The sequence below is a fragment of the Desmodus rotundus genome, chromosome 5 (genome assembly GCF_022682495.2).
Source record: "Desmodus rotundus isolate HL8 chromosome 5, HLdesRot8A.1, whole genome shotgun sequence".
Classification (NCBI taxonomy): domain Eukaryota; kingdom Metazoa; phylum Chordata; class Mammalia; order Chiroptera; family Phyllostomidae; genus Desmodus; species Desmodus rotundus.
Window position 1 is genome coordinate 80,465,397 of NC_071391.1, and position 17,929 is coordinate 80,483,325.

The following is a 17,929-nucleotide window of genomic DNA, read 5'->3' on the forward strand; positions in this document are numbered from 1 at the left end:
CCCATCCCAAGAGCATCAAGTTCAGGAGATCAAGGAGACTGCACCACTGGGCCCCACAGGTCTCCTACCACAGAAGGTCACACCATGAAGACAAGGAGTCAGAGCAGATCAATCTAATATGCAGAAACAAACAAGAAGAGTCACCTAAAATGGGGAGACAAAGAAACAACCACAAATTGAAAGGAAAGGAGGAATCCCCAGAGCGATAGTTAAGCAAAATTGATGCAAGCAAACTATCAGCCACCAAGTTCAAAATAATGGTTATAAGGATGCTCAAGGAGCTCAGTGAGAACTACAGAGAACTCCAGGGAAGCTACAAGGAACTTACTGCAAAATACACCAACATGAAAAAAGATATAGAAACTATCAATAAGAACCCAGAGGGAATGAACAATACAATATTTGAAATGAAGGACACAGTAGATGGAATTAAAAACAGGTTGGATGAAGCAGAGGATCAAATCAGCAAGCTGGAGGACAAGGTAGAAAAAAATTCCTGGAAAGAACAAGAAAAGGAAAAAGACTAAGAAAAAACAAAAAGAGGTTAAGGGACCTGCAGGACAACATGAAACATAATAATATCCATATAATAGGGATACCAGAAGGAGAAGAAGAGGAGCAAGGGACAGAAAAACCATTTGAAAAAGTAATAACAGAAACCTTCCCTAACTTGATGAGACTGAAGGTGGAGGGATAGAAAAAAAATATTCCAAGTAAATGGACATGAAAAAATCCAGTGTGGCAATACTTAAATCAGATAAAATAGATTTCAAAACAAGGGTCATAAAAACAGACAGAGAAAGACACTTCATAATACTTAAGGGAAGAATCCATCAAGAATATATAAACACCTTCTTCCTTTCTTTCCTCCTATTTTTTTTATTCCTTCTTCCTTCCTTTCCTTTTCTATTTCTTTTTCCTTCTTCCTTTTTTTTTCTTCTTTTCCAACAGGTGAGACAATAAACCCTGGAGCTGTGAAAAGACCAGAGATAGACCCAAACAGGGATCATCCTAACAACCGAGACAGTAAGACAAATTTCACTTTGCTACCCCAAAGAACTTACAAGGTGGGAGAGGTGAACACCAGTACACCTGGTGGAAGAGGAAACCACCAAAAAGGAACTACCAACAGATAACAACAGAAGAAGGTGAAGGAGGGAGTGGAAGCCACACTAACTTCAATTGAGGACTGATCTGGAAATACAACTAAATAGTGGAGAAATTACTCAGAACAAACAACTGAACAAGAGCAAGAGAGAAGAAGCCACAAAACCTTGCACACAGAAGAATCAGCTTCAACACAACCTGTCCACATCTGCAAAACAGAATACAAAACATGGTGGATGGAGTGACCCTCAGTTAAGCAGATGGAGGGAAGGACACATCCAAGAAACACCCAAAAATAATCAAAACCCAAAGACATACTGAAAGCCAACATAAATAACAGCCCAAGACCAATGAGCTCAGGAGATTAAGGAGACCACACCACTGAGTCCCACTGGCATTCTACCATAGAAATTCACACTGTAAACCCAGGGAGTCAGAACAGATCACTTTAAGAAACAGAGGCTAACAAAAAGAGTCTCACAAACAATGGGAAGACAAAGAAACAATCCCCAAATAAAAGGAAAGAAGGAAGCCTCATGAAGAATGCTAAATGAAAGAGAGGCAAGTCAACTATCACATAATGACTTCAAAGCAATGGTTATCAGGAAGCTCACTGAGCTCACAGAGAACTACCAGAAACTGCAGGGAAACTACAATGAACTAACTGCAAACTATATCAACATGAAAAAGGAAATAGAAACTATCAATAAGGGCCAAGAGGAAATGAAGAATACAATTTCTGAACTGAAGAACACAGTAGAAGGAATGAAAAGCAGACTTGATGAAGCAGAGGATAGGATCAGCGAGCTGGAGGACAAAGTAGAAAAAAACACCCAGAAAGAGCAAGAAAAGGAAAAGAGGCTCAGAAAGAATGAAGAGGGATTAAGGGAAATGCAGGACAACATGAAAGTAATAATATCTGTATAATAGGGATACCAGAAGGAGAAGAAGAAGAGCAAGGGATAGAAAACCTGTTTGAAAAAGTAATAGTGGAAAATTTCCCTAATTTGATGAGAGAAAAAGTTACACAAATCCAGGAAACACAGAGAGTCCCAAGCAAGAGCAACCCAAAGAGTCCCACTTCATGACACATCATAATTAAAATGGCAAAATTCCAAAACAAAGAAAGAATCTTAAAGGCAGCAAGGGAGAAACAGGAAGTAACATACAAGGGAGCCCCAATAAGGTTAGCAGCTGACTTCTCAATGGAAACACTCCAGGCCAGAAGAGAATGGCAAAAAATATTCCAAGTAATGAGAACCAGAGGCCTACAACCAAGACTACTTTACACAGCAAGGCTCTCAATCAAGACAGAAGGCCAAATAAAGAGTTTCCCAGACAAAAGAAGTCTAAAAGAATACACCTCCAAAAAATCAGCTCTACAAGAGATGCTAAAGGGACTGCTTTAAGGAAAGGAAGGAAAAGAGAAAGACAGAGGAGCACATATATGAAAAAATGGCAATGAATTAGTACCTATCAATAAATACCTCAAACATAAATGGATTAAATGCCCCAAACAAAAGACACAGAATAGAGGAATGGATAAGAAAGCATGACCCACACATATGCTGCCTACAAGAGACCCACCTCAGGGCAAAAAACCTACACAGACTGAAAGTGAAAGGTTGGAAACAAATTTTCCAAGTGAATGGACAGGAAAAAAAAGCAGGGGTAGCAATACTCATATCAGGCAAAATAGACTTCCAAAGAAGGGCCATAAAGAGAGACTCAAAAGGTCACTTCATAATACTCAAAGGAAGAATCCACCAAGTAGAAATGAACATTGTAAATATATATGCACCCAACATAGGAGCACCCAAATACATAAAGAAATTCTTTGAGGACTTCAAGAAAGATTGACAGCAACACAATTATAGTAGGGGATTTTAACAATCCACTATCAAAAATGGACAGATCTTCCAAACAAAATATCAACAAAGATATTGTGTCATTGAACAATACCGTAGATGAAATGGACTTAACTGGTATATAGAGAGCTTTTCATCCCAAAGAAGCAAAATACGCATTCTTTTCAAATGCACATGGAACATTTCCAAAGACAGACCACATGATAGGACACAGAACAGGCCTCAACAAATTGAAGAAAATTGAAATCATATCAAGCATTTTGTCCAACCACAGGGGACAGAAACTAGAAACCAACCTCAAGGAAAGAACCCAAAATGTTCAAAATCATGGAGATTGAATAGCATGCTATTAAACAATGAATGGGTCAAGAACAAGATTAAGGAAGAAATCAAAAAGTTTCTGGAAACAAATGAAAATGAACTTACAACAAAGCAAAACTTATGGGACACAGCAAAGGCAGTCCTGAGAGGGAAGTTCATAGCAATACAGGCCTACCTTAAACAGATAAAAACATTTCAAACAAACAACCTAACCCTACGCCTACAAGAACTGGAGGAACAACAACAAAGAGAACCCAGAGCAAGTAGAAGGAAGGGAATAACCAAGATCAGAGCAGAGTTAAATGACATAGGGACTAAAAGCACAATTCTAAGGATCAATGAATCCAGGAGCTGGTTCCTTGAAAAGATAAACAAAATTAACAAGCCTTTAAGCAGGCTCATCAAGAAAAAAAAGAGAGAGGACCCAAATAAACACAATCAGAAATGAAAGAGGAGAGATTACAACTGATACCACAGAAATACAAGGATTGTAAGAAATTACTATGAAGAACTGTATGCCAAGAAATGTGAAAACCTAGATGAAATGGACAAATTTCTAGAAAAATGGAATCTTCCAAAACTGAATGAAGAAGAACCAGAAAGCCTGAACAGACTAGTAACCCCTGATGAAATTGAAGCAGTAATCAAAAAACTCCCAACACACAAAAACCCTGGACCAGATGATTTCATGGGAGAATTCTACAAAGCATTTAAGGAAGAACTAATCCTTATCCTTCACAGACTATTCAAAAAAAAATCCAAACTGATGGAATACTCCCAAACTCTTTTTATGAAGCCAGCATCATCCTAATTCCAAAACCAGATAAATACACAACAAAGAAAGAAAACTTCAGCCCAATATCGCTGATGAACATAGACACTAAAATTCTCCACAAAATATTGACAAACCGCATCCAGCAATACATTAAAAATGTTATATACCATGATTAAGTGGGATTCATCCTTGGGATGCAAGGATGGTACAATATTCGCAAATCAATAAACATAATACACCACATAAACAACAGTCACATGACCATATCAATAGATGCAGAAAAAGCACTTGATAAAGTACAGCAGCTATTTATGATAAAAAAACACTCAGCAAAGTGGGAATAGAAGGAGCATTCCTCAACATAATCAAGTCCATATATTTGGGACCTACAGCTAACATCATGCTCTATGGGCAAAAACTAAAATCTTTCCCACTAAGATCAGAAACAAGACAAGGTTGTCCACTTTCAACACTTCTATTCAACATAGTATTGGAAGTTTTAGCCACAGCAATCAGACAAGAAAAGGAAATAAAAGGCATCCAAATTGGAAAGGAGGAAGCAAAACTGTCATTGTTTGCAGATGACATGATAGTGTACATAGAAAATCCTATAGACTCTGCCAAAAAAGTGCTTGACCTAATAAATGAATTTGGCAAAACAGCAGGATACAAAGTCAATATCCAGAAATCAAAGTCATTTTTGTACACCAACAATGAAACATCAGAAGCAGAAATCAAGAAAAAAAATCCCATTTGATATAGCAACAAGAAAAATAAAATACCTAGCAATAAACCTAACCAAGGAGGTAAAAGACCTGTACAGCGAAAAAATACTCAACACTGAAGAAAGAAATCAAGGAAGACACAAACAAATGGAAACATATACTCTGTTCATGGATCAGAATACTTAACATCATCAAGATGTCCATACTACCCAAAGCATTTTATAGATTCAATGCAATACCTACTAAAGTACCCATGACATATTTCACAGATATAGAACACTTCGAAAATTTATATGGAACCATAAATGACCCCAAATAGCTGCAGCAATTTTGAGAAAGAAGAACAAAGTAGGAGGGAATCACAATACCTGATACTAAACTGTATTACAAGGCCACTGTAATCAAAACAGCCTGGTATTGGCATAAAAACAGGCACATAGACCAATGGAACAGGACAGAGAACCAAGAAATAAACCCAAGTCTCTACAGTCAATTAATTTTCAACAAGAGGGACAGCAGTATAAAATGGAGTAAAAATATTCTCTTCAACAAATGGTGTTGGGATATCTGGACAGCTACATGCAAAAAAATGAAACTCAAGAACCACCTTACACCATACACAAAAATAAATTCAAGGTGGATAAAAGACTTAAATATAAGTCGTGAAACCATTAAAGTCATAGAGGAGAACATAGGCAGGAAAATCTCAGATATTCCATGCAGCAATATTTTCACTGATATGTCCCCTAGAGCAAGGGACATTAGGGATAGAATAAACAAACTGGACTTCAGCAAAATTAAAAGTTTCTGAATGGCTAAAGAAAACATCAGCAAAATTAAAAGGGACCCCAACATATGGGAAAATATCTTTGCCAATTATACTTCGGACAAGGGTTTGACCTCCAAAATATTTAAAGAGCTCACATGACACCATTCTAAGAAGACAAACAACCCAATTAAAAAATGGGCAAAGGACTTGAACAGACACTTCTCCAAGGAGGACATACAGAGGGGCCAGAGACATATGAAAAGATGCTCAGTATCTCTAGCTATCAGAGAGATGCAAATTAAAACCACAATGAGATACCACCTCACACTGGTCAGAATGGTCATCATAACCAAAGCAACAAATAACAAGTGTTGGAGAGGTTGTGGAGAAAAGGGAACCCTAGTGCACTGTTGGTGGAATTGCAGACTGTTGCAGCCACTGTGGAAAACAGCATGGAATTTCCTCAGAAAAGTAAAAATGGATCTGCTTTTTGACCCAGCAATTCCACTGCTAGGATTATATCCTAAGAACCCTGAAACACCAATCCAAAAGAACCTATGCACTCCAATGTTCATAGCAGCACAATTTACAATAGCCAAGAGCTGGAAGCAACCAAGGTGCACATCAGTAAATGAGTGGATCAAAAAGCCATGGTACATTTACACATTGGAATTCTATGCAGCAGAAAGAAGGAGCTCCTACCCTTTGCAACAGCATGAATGGAACTGGAAAACATTATGCTAAGTGAAATAAGCCAGGTGTTGAAAGACAAATACCATATGATCTCACCTTTAACAGGAACCTAATCAACAAAACAAACAAGCAAGCAAAATATAACCAAAGACACTGAAACTGAGAAAAGGCCGACAGTGACCAGAGGGGAGATGGGAGAGATTTCTTTTATTTCAGAAATAGAAATAAAAAGCATCCAAGTTGGAAAGGAGGAAGTAAAACTGTTATTGTTTGCAAATGACATGAGAGTATATATAGAAAACCTTACAGGTCCATGAAAAAACTACTCGACCTAATAAATGAATTTGGCAAAACAGCAGGATACAAATGCAATATTCAGAAATCAAAGGCATTTTTGTACACCAACAATGAAATATCAGAAATAGAAACTAGGGGAAAAAATTCCATTTGATATAGCAACAAGAAAAATAAAGTACCTATGAATAAACTTAACCAAGGAGATAAGACTTGTACTCAGGAAACTACAGGACACTGAAGAAAGAAATTAAGGAAGACACAAATAAGTGGAAGCATATACTGTGTTCATGGACTGGAAGAACTGGCACCATCAAAATGTCCATACTACCCGAAGCAATTGATAGATTCAATGCAATCCTTATTAAAATACCAATGATATATTTCACAAATATAGAACAAATGTTTCAAAAAAATGTAAAGGGGACCATAAAGAACCCTGAAAAACCTCAGCAATTTTGAGAAAGAAGAACAAAGCAGAAGGGATCACAATACCTGATATCAGACTATATTACAAGGCCACTTTAATCAAAATAGCCTGGTATTGGCATAAGAACACATAGATCAATGAATAGAGAGCCCAGAAATAAACCAATCTCTCTATGGTCAACTAATAATTGACAAAGAGGGATGAGCATACAATGAGTAAAAATAGCCTCTTCAATAAACAGTTTTGGAAGATCTGGACAGGTACACGCAAAAAAATGAAACTAGACCACTAACTTACACCATACACAAAAATAAACTCAAGGTGATTAAAAGACTTAAGTATGAGGGAGGACCACGTGGTTCTGAAGGAGAAGAGGGAGGACCATGAGGTGTTGGGGAAGAAGGGAGAGGATCATTCAGCTTTGGTGGAGTGAATAGGAGAGGACCATGTGGTTTTGGAGTGCTTCTTTTCGCCATGTGGCTTAGGCAGCAGGAGAGACTTTGCCAGGAAGAAAAGGGGAGAAAGGACTCTTGCTGGTAGGCTGTGAGAAGGTGCCACATGGCTTTGGATTAACTGGAGATTGAGGCAGCCACACAACTGATGGTGCCGGGAGTCTGAATCACGGACTTCTACTTCTTTTCCTGAGATACGGTACCCTGGACTGGGCAGAGGGAGAGGGAAGGACTGTGCATCTGTGGGTATTCTAGAGGACTTTCATATCTTAATGAAGACATTAAGTCATTACTCTTAAGTCTGTGTAACTTTTAAATAAATAATTTCTTTCCTTTAAAAAAAAAGACTTAAATATAACTTGTGACCCCATAAAAGTCCTAAAAGAAAACAAAGGTAGAAAAATTTCAGATATTCCATGCAGCAATATTTTCACAGAAACATCCTCTAGGGCAAGGGATATAAAGGAAAGAATAAAGAAATGGAACTGCATCAAATTAAAAAGCTTCTGGACAGCTAAAGTAAACATCGACAAAATGAAAAGGGAACCAACCATATAGGAAAACATATTTGCCAATGATACTTTGGACAAGGGTATGATCTCCAAAATATATAGAGCTCATATGACTCAAAACCAGGAAGATAAACAATCCAATCAAAACATGGCCAAAGGGCCTGAACAGAAACTTCTCCAAGGAGGACATACAGAGGGACCAGAGACATATGAAAGGATGCTTAACATCACTAGGCAGCAGAGACATGCAAATTAAAACCACAATGAGATACCACTTCACACCGGTTAGAATGGCCATCATAAACAAATCATCAAACAAGTGCTAGCAAGGCTGTGGAGAAAAGGGAACCCTAGTGCACTGTTGGTGGGAATGCAGACTGGTGAAACCACTGTGTAAAACAGTATGGAATTTTCTCAAAATACTAAAAATGGAATTGCCTTTTGACCCAGCAATTCCACCGCTGGAATTCACCCTAAGAATCCTGAAACACCAATTCAAAAGAACATATGCACCCCAATGTTCATAGCAGTTTACAATAGTCAAGTGCTGGAAACAGCCTAAGTGCCCATCAGTAAATGAGTTTGGAAAAAAAAAACAAAACTGTGGTACATTTACACAATGGAATATCACACAGCAGAGAAAAAGAAGGAACTCCTACTCTTTAGAGAAAGCATGGGTGGAATTGGAGATTATTATGCTAAGCAAAATAAGCCTTGTGGTGAAAGACCAATACCGTACGATCTCACCTATAAGTAGAACCTAGTGAACAAAACAAACAAATGAGCAAAATAGAACCAGAGACATGGAAATAAAGAATAAACTGACAGTAACCAGAGGGGAGTGGGGAGAGGGATAAGAAGGTCAAGGGTCTAGTAAAGAAACGTGTATAAAAGACCCATAGCCATGGACAACAGGGTGGTTATCGACTGTGGGAGCCGGTGGGACAGGGGAGTGAGTGGGCAGGGCATGGGAGAGCAATGGGGAAAATATTGGAACAACTGTAATTGAACAGTAAAATTTAAAAATAAAAATAAAATGAAAAAATTTAAAAAATGAAAATACTGCTTGAAGGCTCAAAAATATGAATATACTTCAGAGGTAGAACTGAATTTAAGTCTGCATACGTACATAAACCCAAAGCCTATCTTTTTTCTGTTAACTACAGTCTCCCAAGTCACTGTGACTTTGGCCTCCAAAGTCCAAGAGGACCTCTGCCTAATTTTGAAATGCCAACCAAGCAAATTTGAGCCCAGTCTTTCCAGAAATCTGGGTTTCTGTAACGGATACAGGAAAAAGCATCAAACCTTATAACCACTTAGAAGTTTTGAAATTTTCAGGACCTTGATAGTTCCCACAAAAGCACCAGCAATTCCTAAACAACAGCTGGGATACTATCACCCCAGTCTCCAACTTCAGGTATTAGGTTTTAGCCTTTCACAGGTGAAAAGGAAAAGAAGAGGTAGTGTGAGTGATTAGGGAGTGCCACACGGAGACAGAGATCCAAAATGACATCACTCCTATTTGCCTCCTTGTCCTCAAGTTTTGCAGAGCTGACCACTACTAATGATAACTCTGAACATAGTGGAAGTCAGGTAGACTATTTTTCTCAAAAACGTGAGTGCCTTAAAACCTTATAAGAAAATAAAACAAGTTTAAAGCAACTGCAGTCTCTCAGACAGTATTTTGATTAGGGACTGCATTCTTGATCAAAAAGCCATCTCAAAGAAAAGTAGAAATATCCAACAATATGTCAAAAAACAAAAACAACTAAAATTTGCAATTACTTAAAGTATTATTCCAAGAACTATAATTGAGCACAAATTTATTTTTATATTAATGTTTAAAGCTGTTACAGCTTACTGTAATTGCATGTAGAGCTTACAAGCAATAGCCTCCTACTGAATCTCCAAATTTATGGTCATTACACTTTTATTCAATATCCCAGACTTAGCACTATCATTTGCATGATACTTTTTCAGATATGTGGTTGAAAGCTAGCTTTATGCCTACGTAAAAGTTGATTATATTTCTGTATTCATTCAAAACACAATTAATGAGCTGATTTTAGGTAGCAAGTCCAGTGTGAGATGCTATATACTAGAGATCTACTGATTAATAAGACAACGTTCCTGTCATCACGTGGCTCAGCCATGTAGAGAGACTATATGAAAAGGAACAAGGACAACAGAAGGCAATGAGTGCTGGGTATATAAAATGCTACAGGGGCGATCATGATGATAGCCATGACAGCAGCAGTCACAGCACTTACCATTACTGTGTCACGTTTACATATCATCTCGTTAAATCCCCACAGCAGTCCATCAAGATCAGCTCTACCCACGTTTTACAAAGGAAATAACAGATCCTCCAGAAAGTCAGGAATTTTGCCTAATGTCACACAAGAGATAGGTGGAATCAAAACCACCTACCAAAACTTCTGGCTAAACCAAAACTTGCGGTTCTAACAATAGCTTCCTATACTGATGCTGTCAGGTGGACTGGTGGAGGAAAGGCATCCCAGGCAGAGGGGACATCAGTCCACATTCACATAAAGTAGAGCCTGATAGAGAGTAAAGACCTGTTACAGTTCCTGCTAAAAGCTTTTTGTGTTACAAATAGATACACTAAACTAGATCTTACACCTTTGCAACCTGACTCAAACTGAGAATCATAAAAGAAAAAAGACCAAGAGGGGACAAAACACTAAACATACAAAACAGATAATCCTGGTAAAAGTGTTGGGTGGGGATTGGAGTGGATGAGCAAGAGAGTTAATTAAATACATTAACTTTCTAGCTTCTAAACTGCAAGCTACTTTCAGGCAAAATGGATGACCAAATTATGTGGTTTATTAATTATTCAAAGTATTCATCCTTTTGATAAATATTTCTTGGGTGCCTCTATGTGGCACACACTGTACTGGGCACTGCTGGGGAGGAAGTGATGCAGGTATGAAGCTTCCCTCACCAAAGGCATCAGCTGGAGGGGAAGACTGACATCTCGACACGTAGCACCAATATGGAGTGCACAGCAGGCAGACAGCAGGCAGACAGCAGGCAGACAGCAGGCAGGCACAGGTAGGGCATGTGACTGCCCTCCCTCCCTCAGATGATTCACGGTGGGGCACAGGGGTATTGCCTCCAGCAGTTTCTTCAGCACGATGCACAAAATGCACTGTGGTTTGAATTTAGAAGCTACTGAATTCAAAATTAGATTCAGAAGGAGATTGAGTAATCAGAATAACAGCAGGCAAGAGCCAGTGGGAGATGATTTTTCAGAATTTAACACACTTTCTCTTTCATTAAGCCTCAGACAGCTGCACTGCAGGGCCTGCTGTGCAACAAGGGTGATATTTCAACTTCATACCCACTGCCAATCCACATTCATATGATATTACAGAAAATACTGAAAAAACGTTCGCTTTGGAAAAAATAAAAGGAAAAAGAGCATTAAATCTTGTAATTATTAGTTTTTAAAGGTTTTCAATTTTTACTTATCTTAAACTAAAAGCTACCTGTCAAGAGTCTTGATTTCTAAGTGGAATAACTAGAGAGTTAAATAATTGTTAAATATATAATATTTAAAGTAAATTAACATTCTGACAAAAACATTAGAAAATAAATAAATATCAAGGGTACTGAAAGGCAAGTGACCACAGCAAAAGACAGGGACTGCTGGCTGAAGGCTCTCACGGGGTGCTTCCGTGGAAGATAGGAACTGTGGTCTCTTTTAAAGAATGCTATGTGCATATCAGGGGGCAAGATAAATGCATATGAAGGAAGGCAGTGCTGCCAATGTGCCATGAGAAATGGAACTCAATATTCTGTGTTAAAATTCAATGGTAGTTCTCTCTTAGCCACCTCTTCCTGTCTGGGGCCCTAGTAAATAGCACTCTGAGTTCATTCAGTACAGTCCCAGTATAAAGTGGGTCTGCATTGACATAAACATTAGACTACATGGGGGTTCCTCTCCATAGTGTTTCATTAAGGATACATTACTTTTACAAAGGTTTGGCAATGATGGTCAACTAGGTATAAAAGCAGCAAAATAAAGAAAAAGAAAAAGTGATAAATTAGAGTAAATCTCTGTGGTTTAGAGTTTATGGATTGATTCACATTTGTAACTAAATAGCCCTTCACCTACTCAAATGCATCACTCTAGGAATGTTTCCATCTCTGTCCGACACCATTGATTTTTGCCTTGTCTATTGGTTAGGTCATTTCCAGCACACACCAGCATAGTTTGATCTTTATCTCCTCACCTTATGAAAATGTCCTCTCTGGACTCCACTTCGTCCTTCTCTTACTGCCCATTTCTCCATTCTCCTCTGCAGCAAAACTCCTTGAACGATTTGACTATTCGGTATTCACTCTTTTCTCCTCCAATTATCTGTCACCACATTTTAATCAGACTTTTGCCGTCACCACCACTCCCAAACTGCTTTTCCAATATCATTAATAATCCCCATGTTGCTGAATTCAATGGTCAAGGTTCATCCCTCCTCCCACTTGATGGATCAGCAACATTTGATACGGTTGATCACGTTCAACTACTTGGAAACACGTTCTTCACTCGGAATTCAGAGCTGCACACTGGCTTCCTCCTTTATTGGTTTATCCTCTTCTCCAAGACCAGCACCTGGGTCTGGGACCTGCTGGTTGTAGGGCCTCTCCTATTTCTCCATACTATCTCTTGGGATCTCATGCCTTTAAGTACCATCTATGTGTTGATGACTGCCAGATTATACTTTCACACTGGACCTCTCCCTTGAAAGGCGGGTTCATCCATCCAACCATCTATACAGCAACTCCACTTGAGATACTGTTTAAACAAACAGTGTCTCAAAATTAATATGCCCATAACTGAACTCCTGATCACCTGCCACCCTCAAATTTAGGTCCCTTTCCATCTCAGTGAATACTGTTCATCCTTCTACTTGTTCAAGCCCAAAATCTCAGAATTACTGTCCAATTCCCTCAATTTTTTTTTCTTTTTCCAAGTATAGAGGGTCCTTAATAAAATGTCATAGATCCCTTTGAGGAAGGACCCAGTGCCACAAGTATCATAAATCTTACTCCCAGTCTTCCCCAAAGGAAATGTGGTCATTTACCAGAGTGACTGTGCACTATGGAAATGGAAATACCCCAAATTTGGGGGGATTACGGAGGACTAGCTCTGAGTTGACACTCATTCCTGAGAACTCAAAATGCCCTGTGGTTTCCAAACCAAATGATTTTGTATCTAAGGCCCTGTGGTCACCAAACCTATGTAATTTTGGCCTGAGTCTCTCATGAGCCCAGAGGTCCAGAGACCCATCCTGTGACAAACATCATTAGAAGTCTTTTTTTAAATAAAATATGGACCTTGACTTTATAGTGGCTTATTTTAATAATTGTTTTTATTATAGAACTTTCATGTTTTTATTTATGCCTGTGTTCATTGCTGTTAGCCATGTTTATGTTTTTATATGTATCTTCAGGTGCAGTTAATCATAAGAAAAAAGTGTCTGTAGATATTGAGTTTAATTATAAACATTTCAACCAGGTCTGCCTGTCTGGAAAGTTGGTGATCTCGCCACACTGCACCTTTTCCCTTGGGCCAATGTGAACCCAGCAAAAGGATCCCGGGGCCCACTGAGACCAAGAGCAGCATGGAGAGCCCCTGGGTGCTCTCTGAAGGAATGTTCAGTCACTGCTGATGCTGCATGGCCTCAGGCTCATCCTTCCAACATGGGCCATCAGTAGATACTGTCTGGCTCCTGAATAGACAGCTTTTGACCCGCATGCCACAGCCTCCCACTCCCAGTGCCTTACACCAGTGGAGAATGAGGGGTGGGCTTCCTGATGGGGGACCTAGAGACTCTCTTCCCTCCACTGTCCACACCCTAGATTCAATGTTGGTGTTTGGCAAAGTTCGTTTCTCCTTAGTTTCAACAACAAATTTTTTTTTGAGCACACAATATGTATAAGACCCTGTTCTGGTCTTCTTTTGATGGAGCACATTTTTCCAAGATTTTCCTCAGGTCTGGTGAGTGAACCAAAGCTCTAGGACTTGGACTTCTAAATTTTTCACATTCAGGGACTGTCTGGTGATAGTTTATAGGCAGTACTGACGCATGGTCTAGTTTCCATCAGGCTGAGGTAAAAATTAGAGCTAGGTGCATTAGAATGATTTTCCAGTGAAACTAAGTTTGATCCATTTAGAAGGTTATACCTTACCTTGATATTATGTTTTTCCTCTTTTTAGTTTAAAAGTGGCTTTTCTTTTATGAAATGATAGTAGATGACAGGGTGTTTTTCAATGTTATTAGTTAAAAAATAAAACATTGACAACTCTATGACCCCCAAATAAATTAATACATATAGATATATGATGTATTACTCTGTAATTCAAATATGTGTCCCCTCCCCTATTCTCTATGATTTCCTCTCTGTAGCTTCAGGGAATATCCATGCTAAAAAGATATAATATGTTTCTGCAGTCACCTCCCACTCTTTGCAAATGCATCTTGACCAGCAATGTAAGTGGTCTACTCATTCAAGGAACCAGATTTACTCTGGAAAGATGGGGTTGTGTAATACAGAGTCCTGCCCTGGGAGGCTGGAAGGACATGCTGTCTCACAGAGTGTTGCTGAGCCTGATGATTCCTAACCCTTTCAAAGTCCCTGATGGAGTATGTCCCCACATTGCCAACTGATGTCATAGCCTGCATACTTGGTCCCCCACATATGCAACTGGGAAAACTCATCATAATATCATTCTAAAAGGAAAATTATAAGATAACATATAGCAAATATGACAAATCTGCCCTAAGTCTGTCTTCAAATTTCAAAAGAAAAAGGTATGGAAATTGGAAGTTTTAATTTTACTGGTATTAAACCAAAGATAAGCCAGTATCATCTTCATTTACATTATGCTTCTCTCCTCCAAGAATTTCAAATGATTTCTGATGTTGTGGCTTTCATTTAGTGATTACAATTTTAGGCAGTTTACCATAAACCCAAGTTGAGTTTGGAAGCTCGGTTCATTTGACATGACGCTTACCTCTTTCCACCACAGTAGACAACACAGTACAAGCAATTTTGGCCTGTCTGAGCAAGGATCTGCATTAGAATCTTGACTGAAAATTAATTATTAGCTGTATTACTTTCATCAAGCTTTTAATTTCTCTAAACCTCAGTTTCATCATTTGTAAGATGAGTATTATAAGAATGACAGCACATGGTTGTAATGCATCTGGTATGAAATACTCAAGAATGCTAGCTCAGTTTTTTAAAAAGCTAAGTAGACTTCACATTTTCATTTCAAATTAACTTACACAAGATACCTTTGTTTTCTGTTCATATTATTTAAAAGAAATTTGAGAGGAAGAGTTTTAATTTGCTTACAAATGAGCCTGGAGTGAAAGAGGTGTTGTGCTAAATGTTTTGCCTACTCATAATTTCAAATATCCACAGATAAGAACCACAAGTGGCTTCAGCTTTAATTTCACACCACTGTTGCTTTAACCAGTGTCCTTAACACTGTACTTCAGTGCTGAATCATTAATGACTCAGAGGTCTATAAATACCATTACTTGAATCACTTGGAGTTTTCTTTAGTGGTCCCTACTTCCTTCTCTAAGTTTCAATTAGACCTGACCCTGAAAAGGGAATGATATGTGACAAGTTCACTTCCCACACTGGTGGAGCTGCTAAGTCTCTATGATATACATAACACATTTATAAGAAGGAACATTCTAAAACTAAGCTTGATGTATTCTCATTCAATTCACTAAATAACTGATGTAACTTGAAGACAGTAAGCTACACTCATCAATTTTCTCTAACCCCTTACTAAATGTCAGAAAGAGCTAAAATATTCTAAACTAAGACACCACTCTTAATTCCTTAAAAATTCTTTAGTTTTTAATTCCTTAAAAATAAATTAGAATGCACACATTTTTATAGGAAAAAAATGTGGGTGGGGGTAGGATGGAGAGGGTAAAGGAGGTCAAATATATGGTGATGAATACTAGACTTTGGGTGCTGAGCACACAATGCAATATACACATGATGTATTATAAATTGTACACCTGATATTTATATATTATTAACCAACATTACCCCCAATAAATTTCATTGAAAATTTTTAATTAAAAAATTTAAATGCTTCAAAAATATAATGTAAGTATTAACATTCGAAATCTAAATCTCATTTTGTAGCAATGGTTAAAAGACAACACTCAAAAAGATAGCTAAGGTGCCAAATTGAAAGCAGCTGAAATGTGACTATTGGTACATGAAATCACTTCAGTAAGGGATTTAGTTAAGGAATATGGAATGAGGAACTATTGATATAATGTACAAGTCAACATGGTTAGAGTCAATTCATTATATGTGCTTACAATAATGTACAGCAGCAAAGATAATCCAAAAATCTTTCATATTTGCTTTTGTATTATATTATTTGCAACAGATTTATCTTCCCAGTATATTTAAGATTTGGGTATTCATCACCTGATGAATGGGGGAAGACACCCAATAGCACCCTCAAGAACACAGGGATGCAAGAGAGATAATATTTTTCCAAAGATATTCTGCAAAATAAATTGTGTCTGTAAGTGAGTAGCAGGTGAGACCTGGAATGCTAAGAGCATGGAATGAGGCCAATCACAATACTTGATTACTTTGCAGTCCATCACCCATCTTCCAGGGGCCTAGGGAAAAGCAGGATTGCACACATGCCTGCTCACTGCATTTACTCTCTGTTCCCTCAGGCAAATACCCCACCCTCTAGAGCTATTGTAGTTAGAGCATTGTGGATGACCCACTTCAAAAAAGGAGCACCTGTCTGCTGAGCAGCCCAAGCTAGAAAGTCCCACATGAGTCCTGGGTGTGAGCCTCCTGGGCTTCTTTGGGACCAGAAACATCCTGAAGCCAGAAGTCACCTATATATGCTTTGACACATGCTTTAGATGCTTTTTTTCTGGAAGCCCTGCAACTATCCTCAAAATTCAATGTATTATAGAACAGGCCTATGGCCAATGGTGGCAGAGTCTACACAGAGCTCTGCTCCAGGGTGTTCTGGGAAGAATCTTTCAACTTATTGACTATTCTAGTCAATAGACTTTATAGCTCATTATGCTTTTGAATACCTTAGTAATGTTGTCTGTTATAAGTTCTGGACCATCAATGGAGCCTACAATTCAAAACTCAGATATTGTTTGCAGAACATCTTAGTCAACATTTTCATGGTGTCCAAAGAGGTGATATTGTGACTACAAAAAGTCCAAGTGATCCAAAAATCAAACATTTGTAAATGAGTACTTTGTTTAGAAGGAGACAAAATCCTTACCAACAGTCCATTAGTTCTCTTTAAAATCCATAGTATGTGTCAACAGATCATGTTTGGTTAGAAGGTGATAACCCACAGAATTCTACAATTCCAAGTACTATGGACCTACTTCATATGGATTAATAAGAGGACATGCTTCTTTGAGATTTGGCCTCTGAGTAATTTTGAATTTCTATGACAACCCTAATGGCCACAGATTTTCTGATAATTAGCAAGCATTTATTATTTTGACTTAATTTTTATCTCCTGTCCAAGTGACTTTATTTTTGCCACTGAAACCATGTGCTTACCAATAAAATAATTACCATTCAATAAAAAAGGAGCACCCTCAAATTTGGGAGACAAGTCCAAAGACAGTTAATAAGGATTAATTGAAAAATGAACTAGCTAAGCCACATGTTGAGAGTGACCCAAAGAAATAATTTGCAGAGTAATCTTTGCAATTCTTAGGAAGAAGGTGAACTGCAATTTATGAACATTTCTCTGTAATCTTTTAAATTCTAGGGAAGATGGCAATGGAATAACTAGTTTCAAATCTGAAGCTGAGGGTCCTTAATACATTGATTAAATTTAGTTTTAAATCCTAGCTCTAGAAATTACCTCTCTCTCTATGTATATATATACCCCTCAGAGACCCAGTCTTTCT

At 38.1% G+C, this 17,929-nt stretch overlaps 1 pseudogene; it reads left to right on the forward strand.

Annotated features, from left to right (window-relative positions):
• The first annotated feature begins 269 nt into the window (after positions 1-269).
• On the forward strand, positions 270-17,495 carry LOC112314256 (mitochondrial inner membrane protease subunit 1 pseudogene; annotated as a pseudogene).
• Positions 17,496-17,929: the final 434 nt, after the last annotated feature.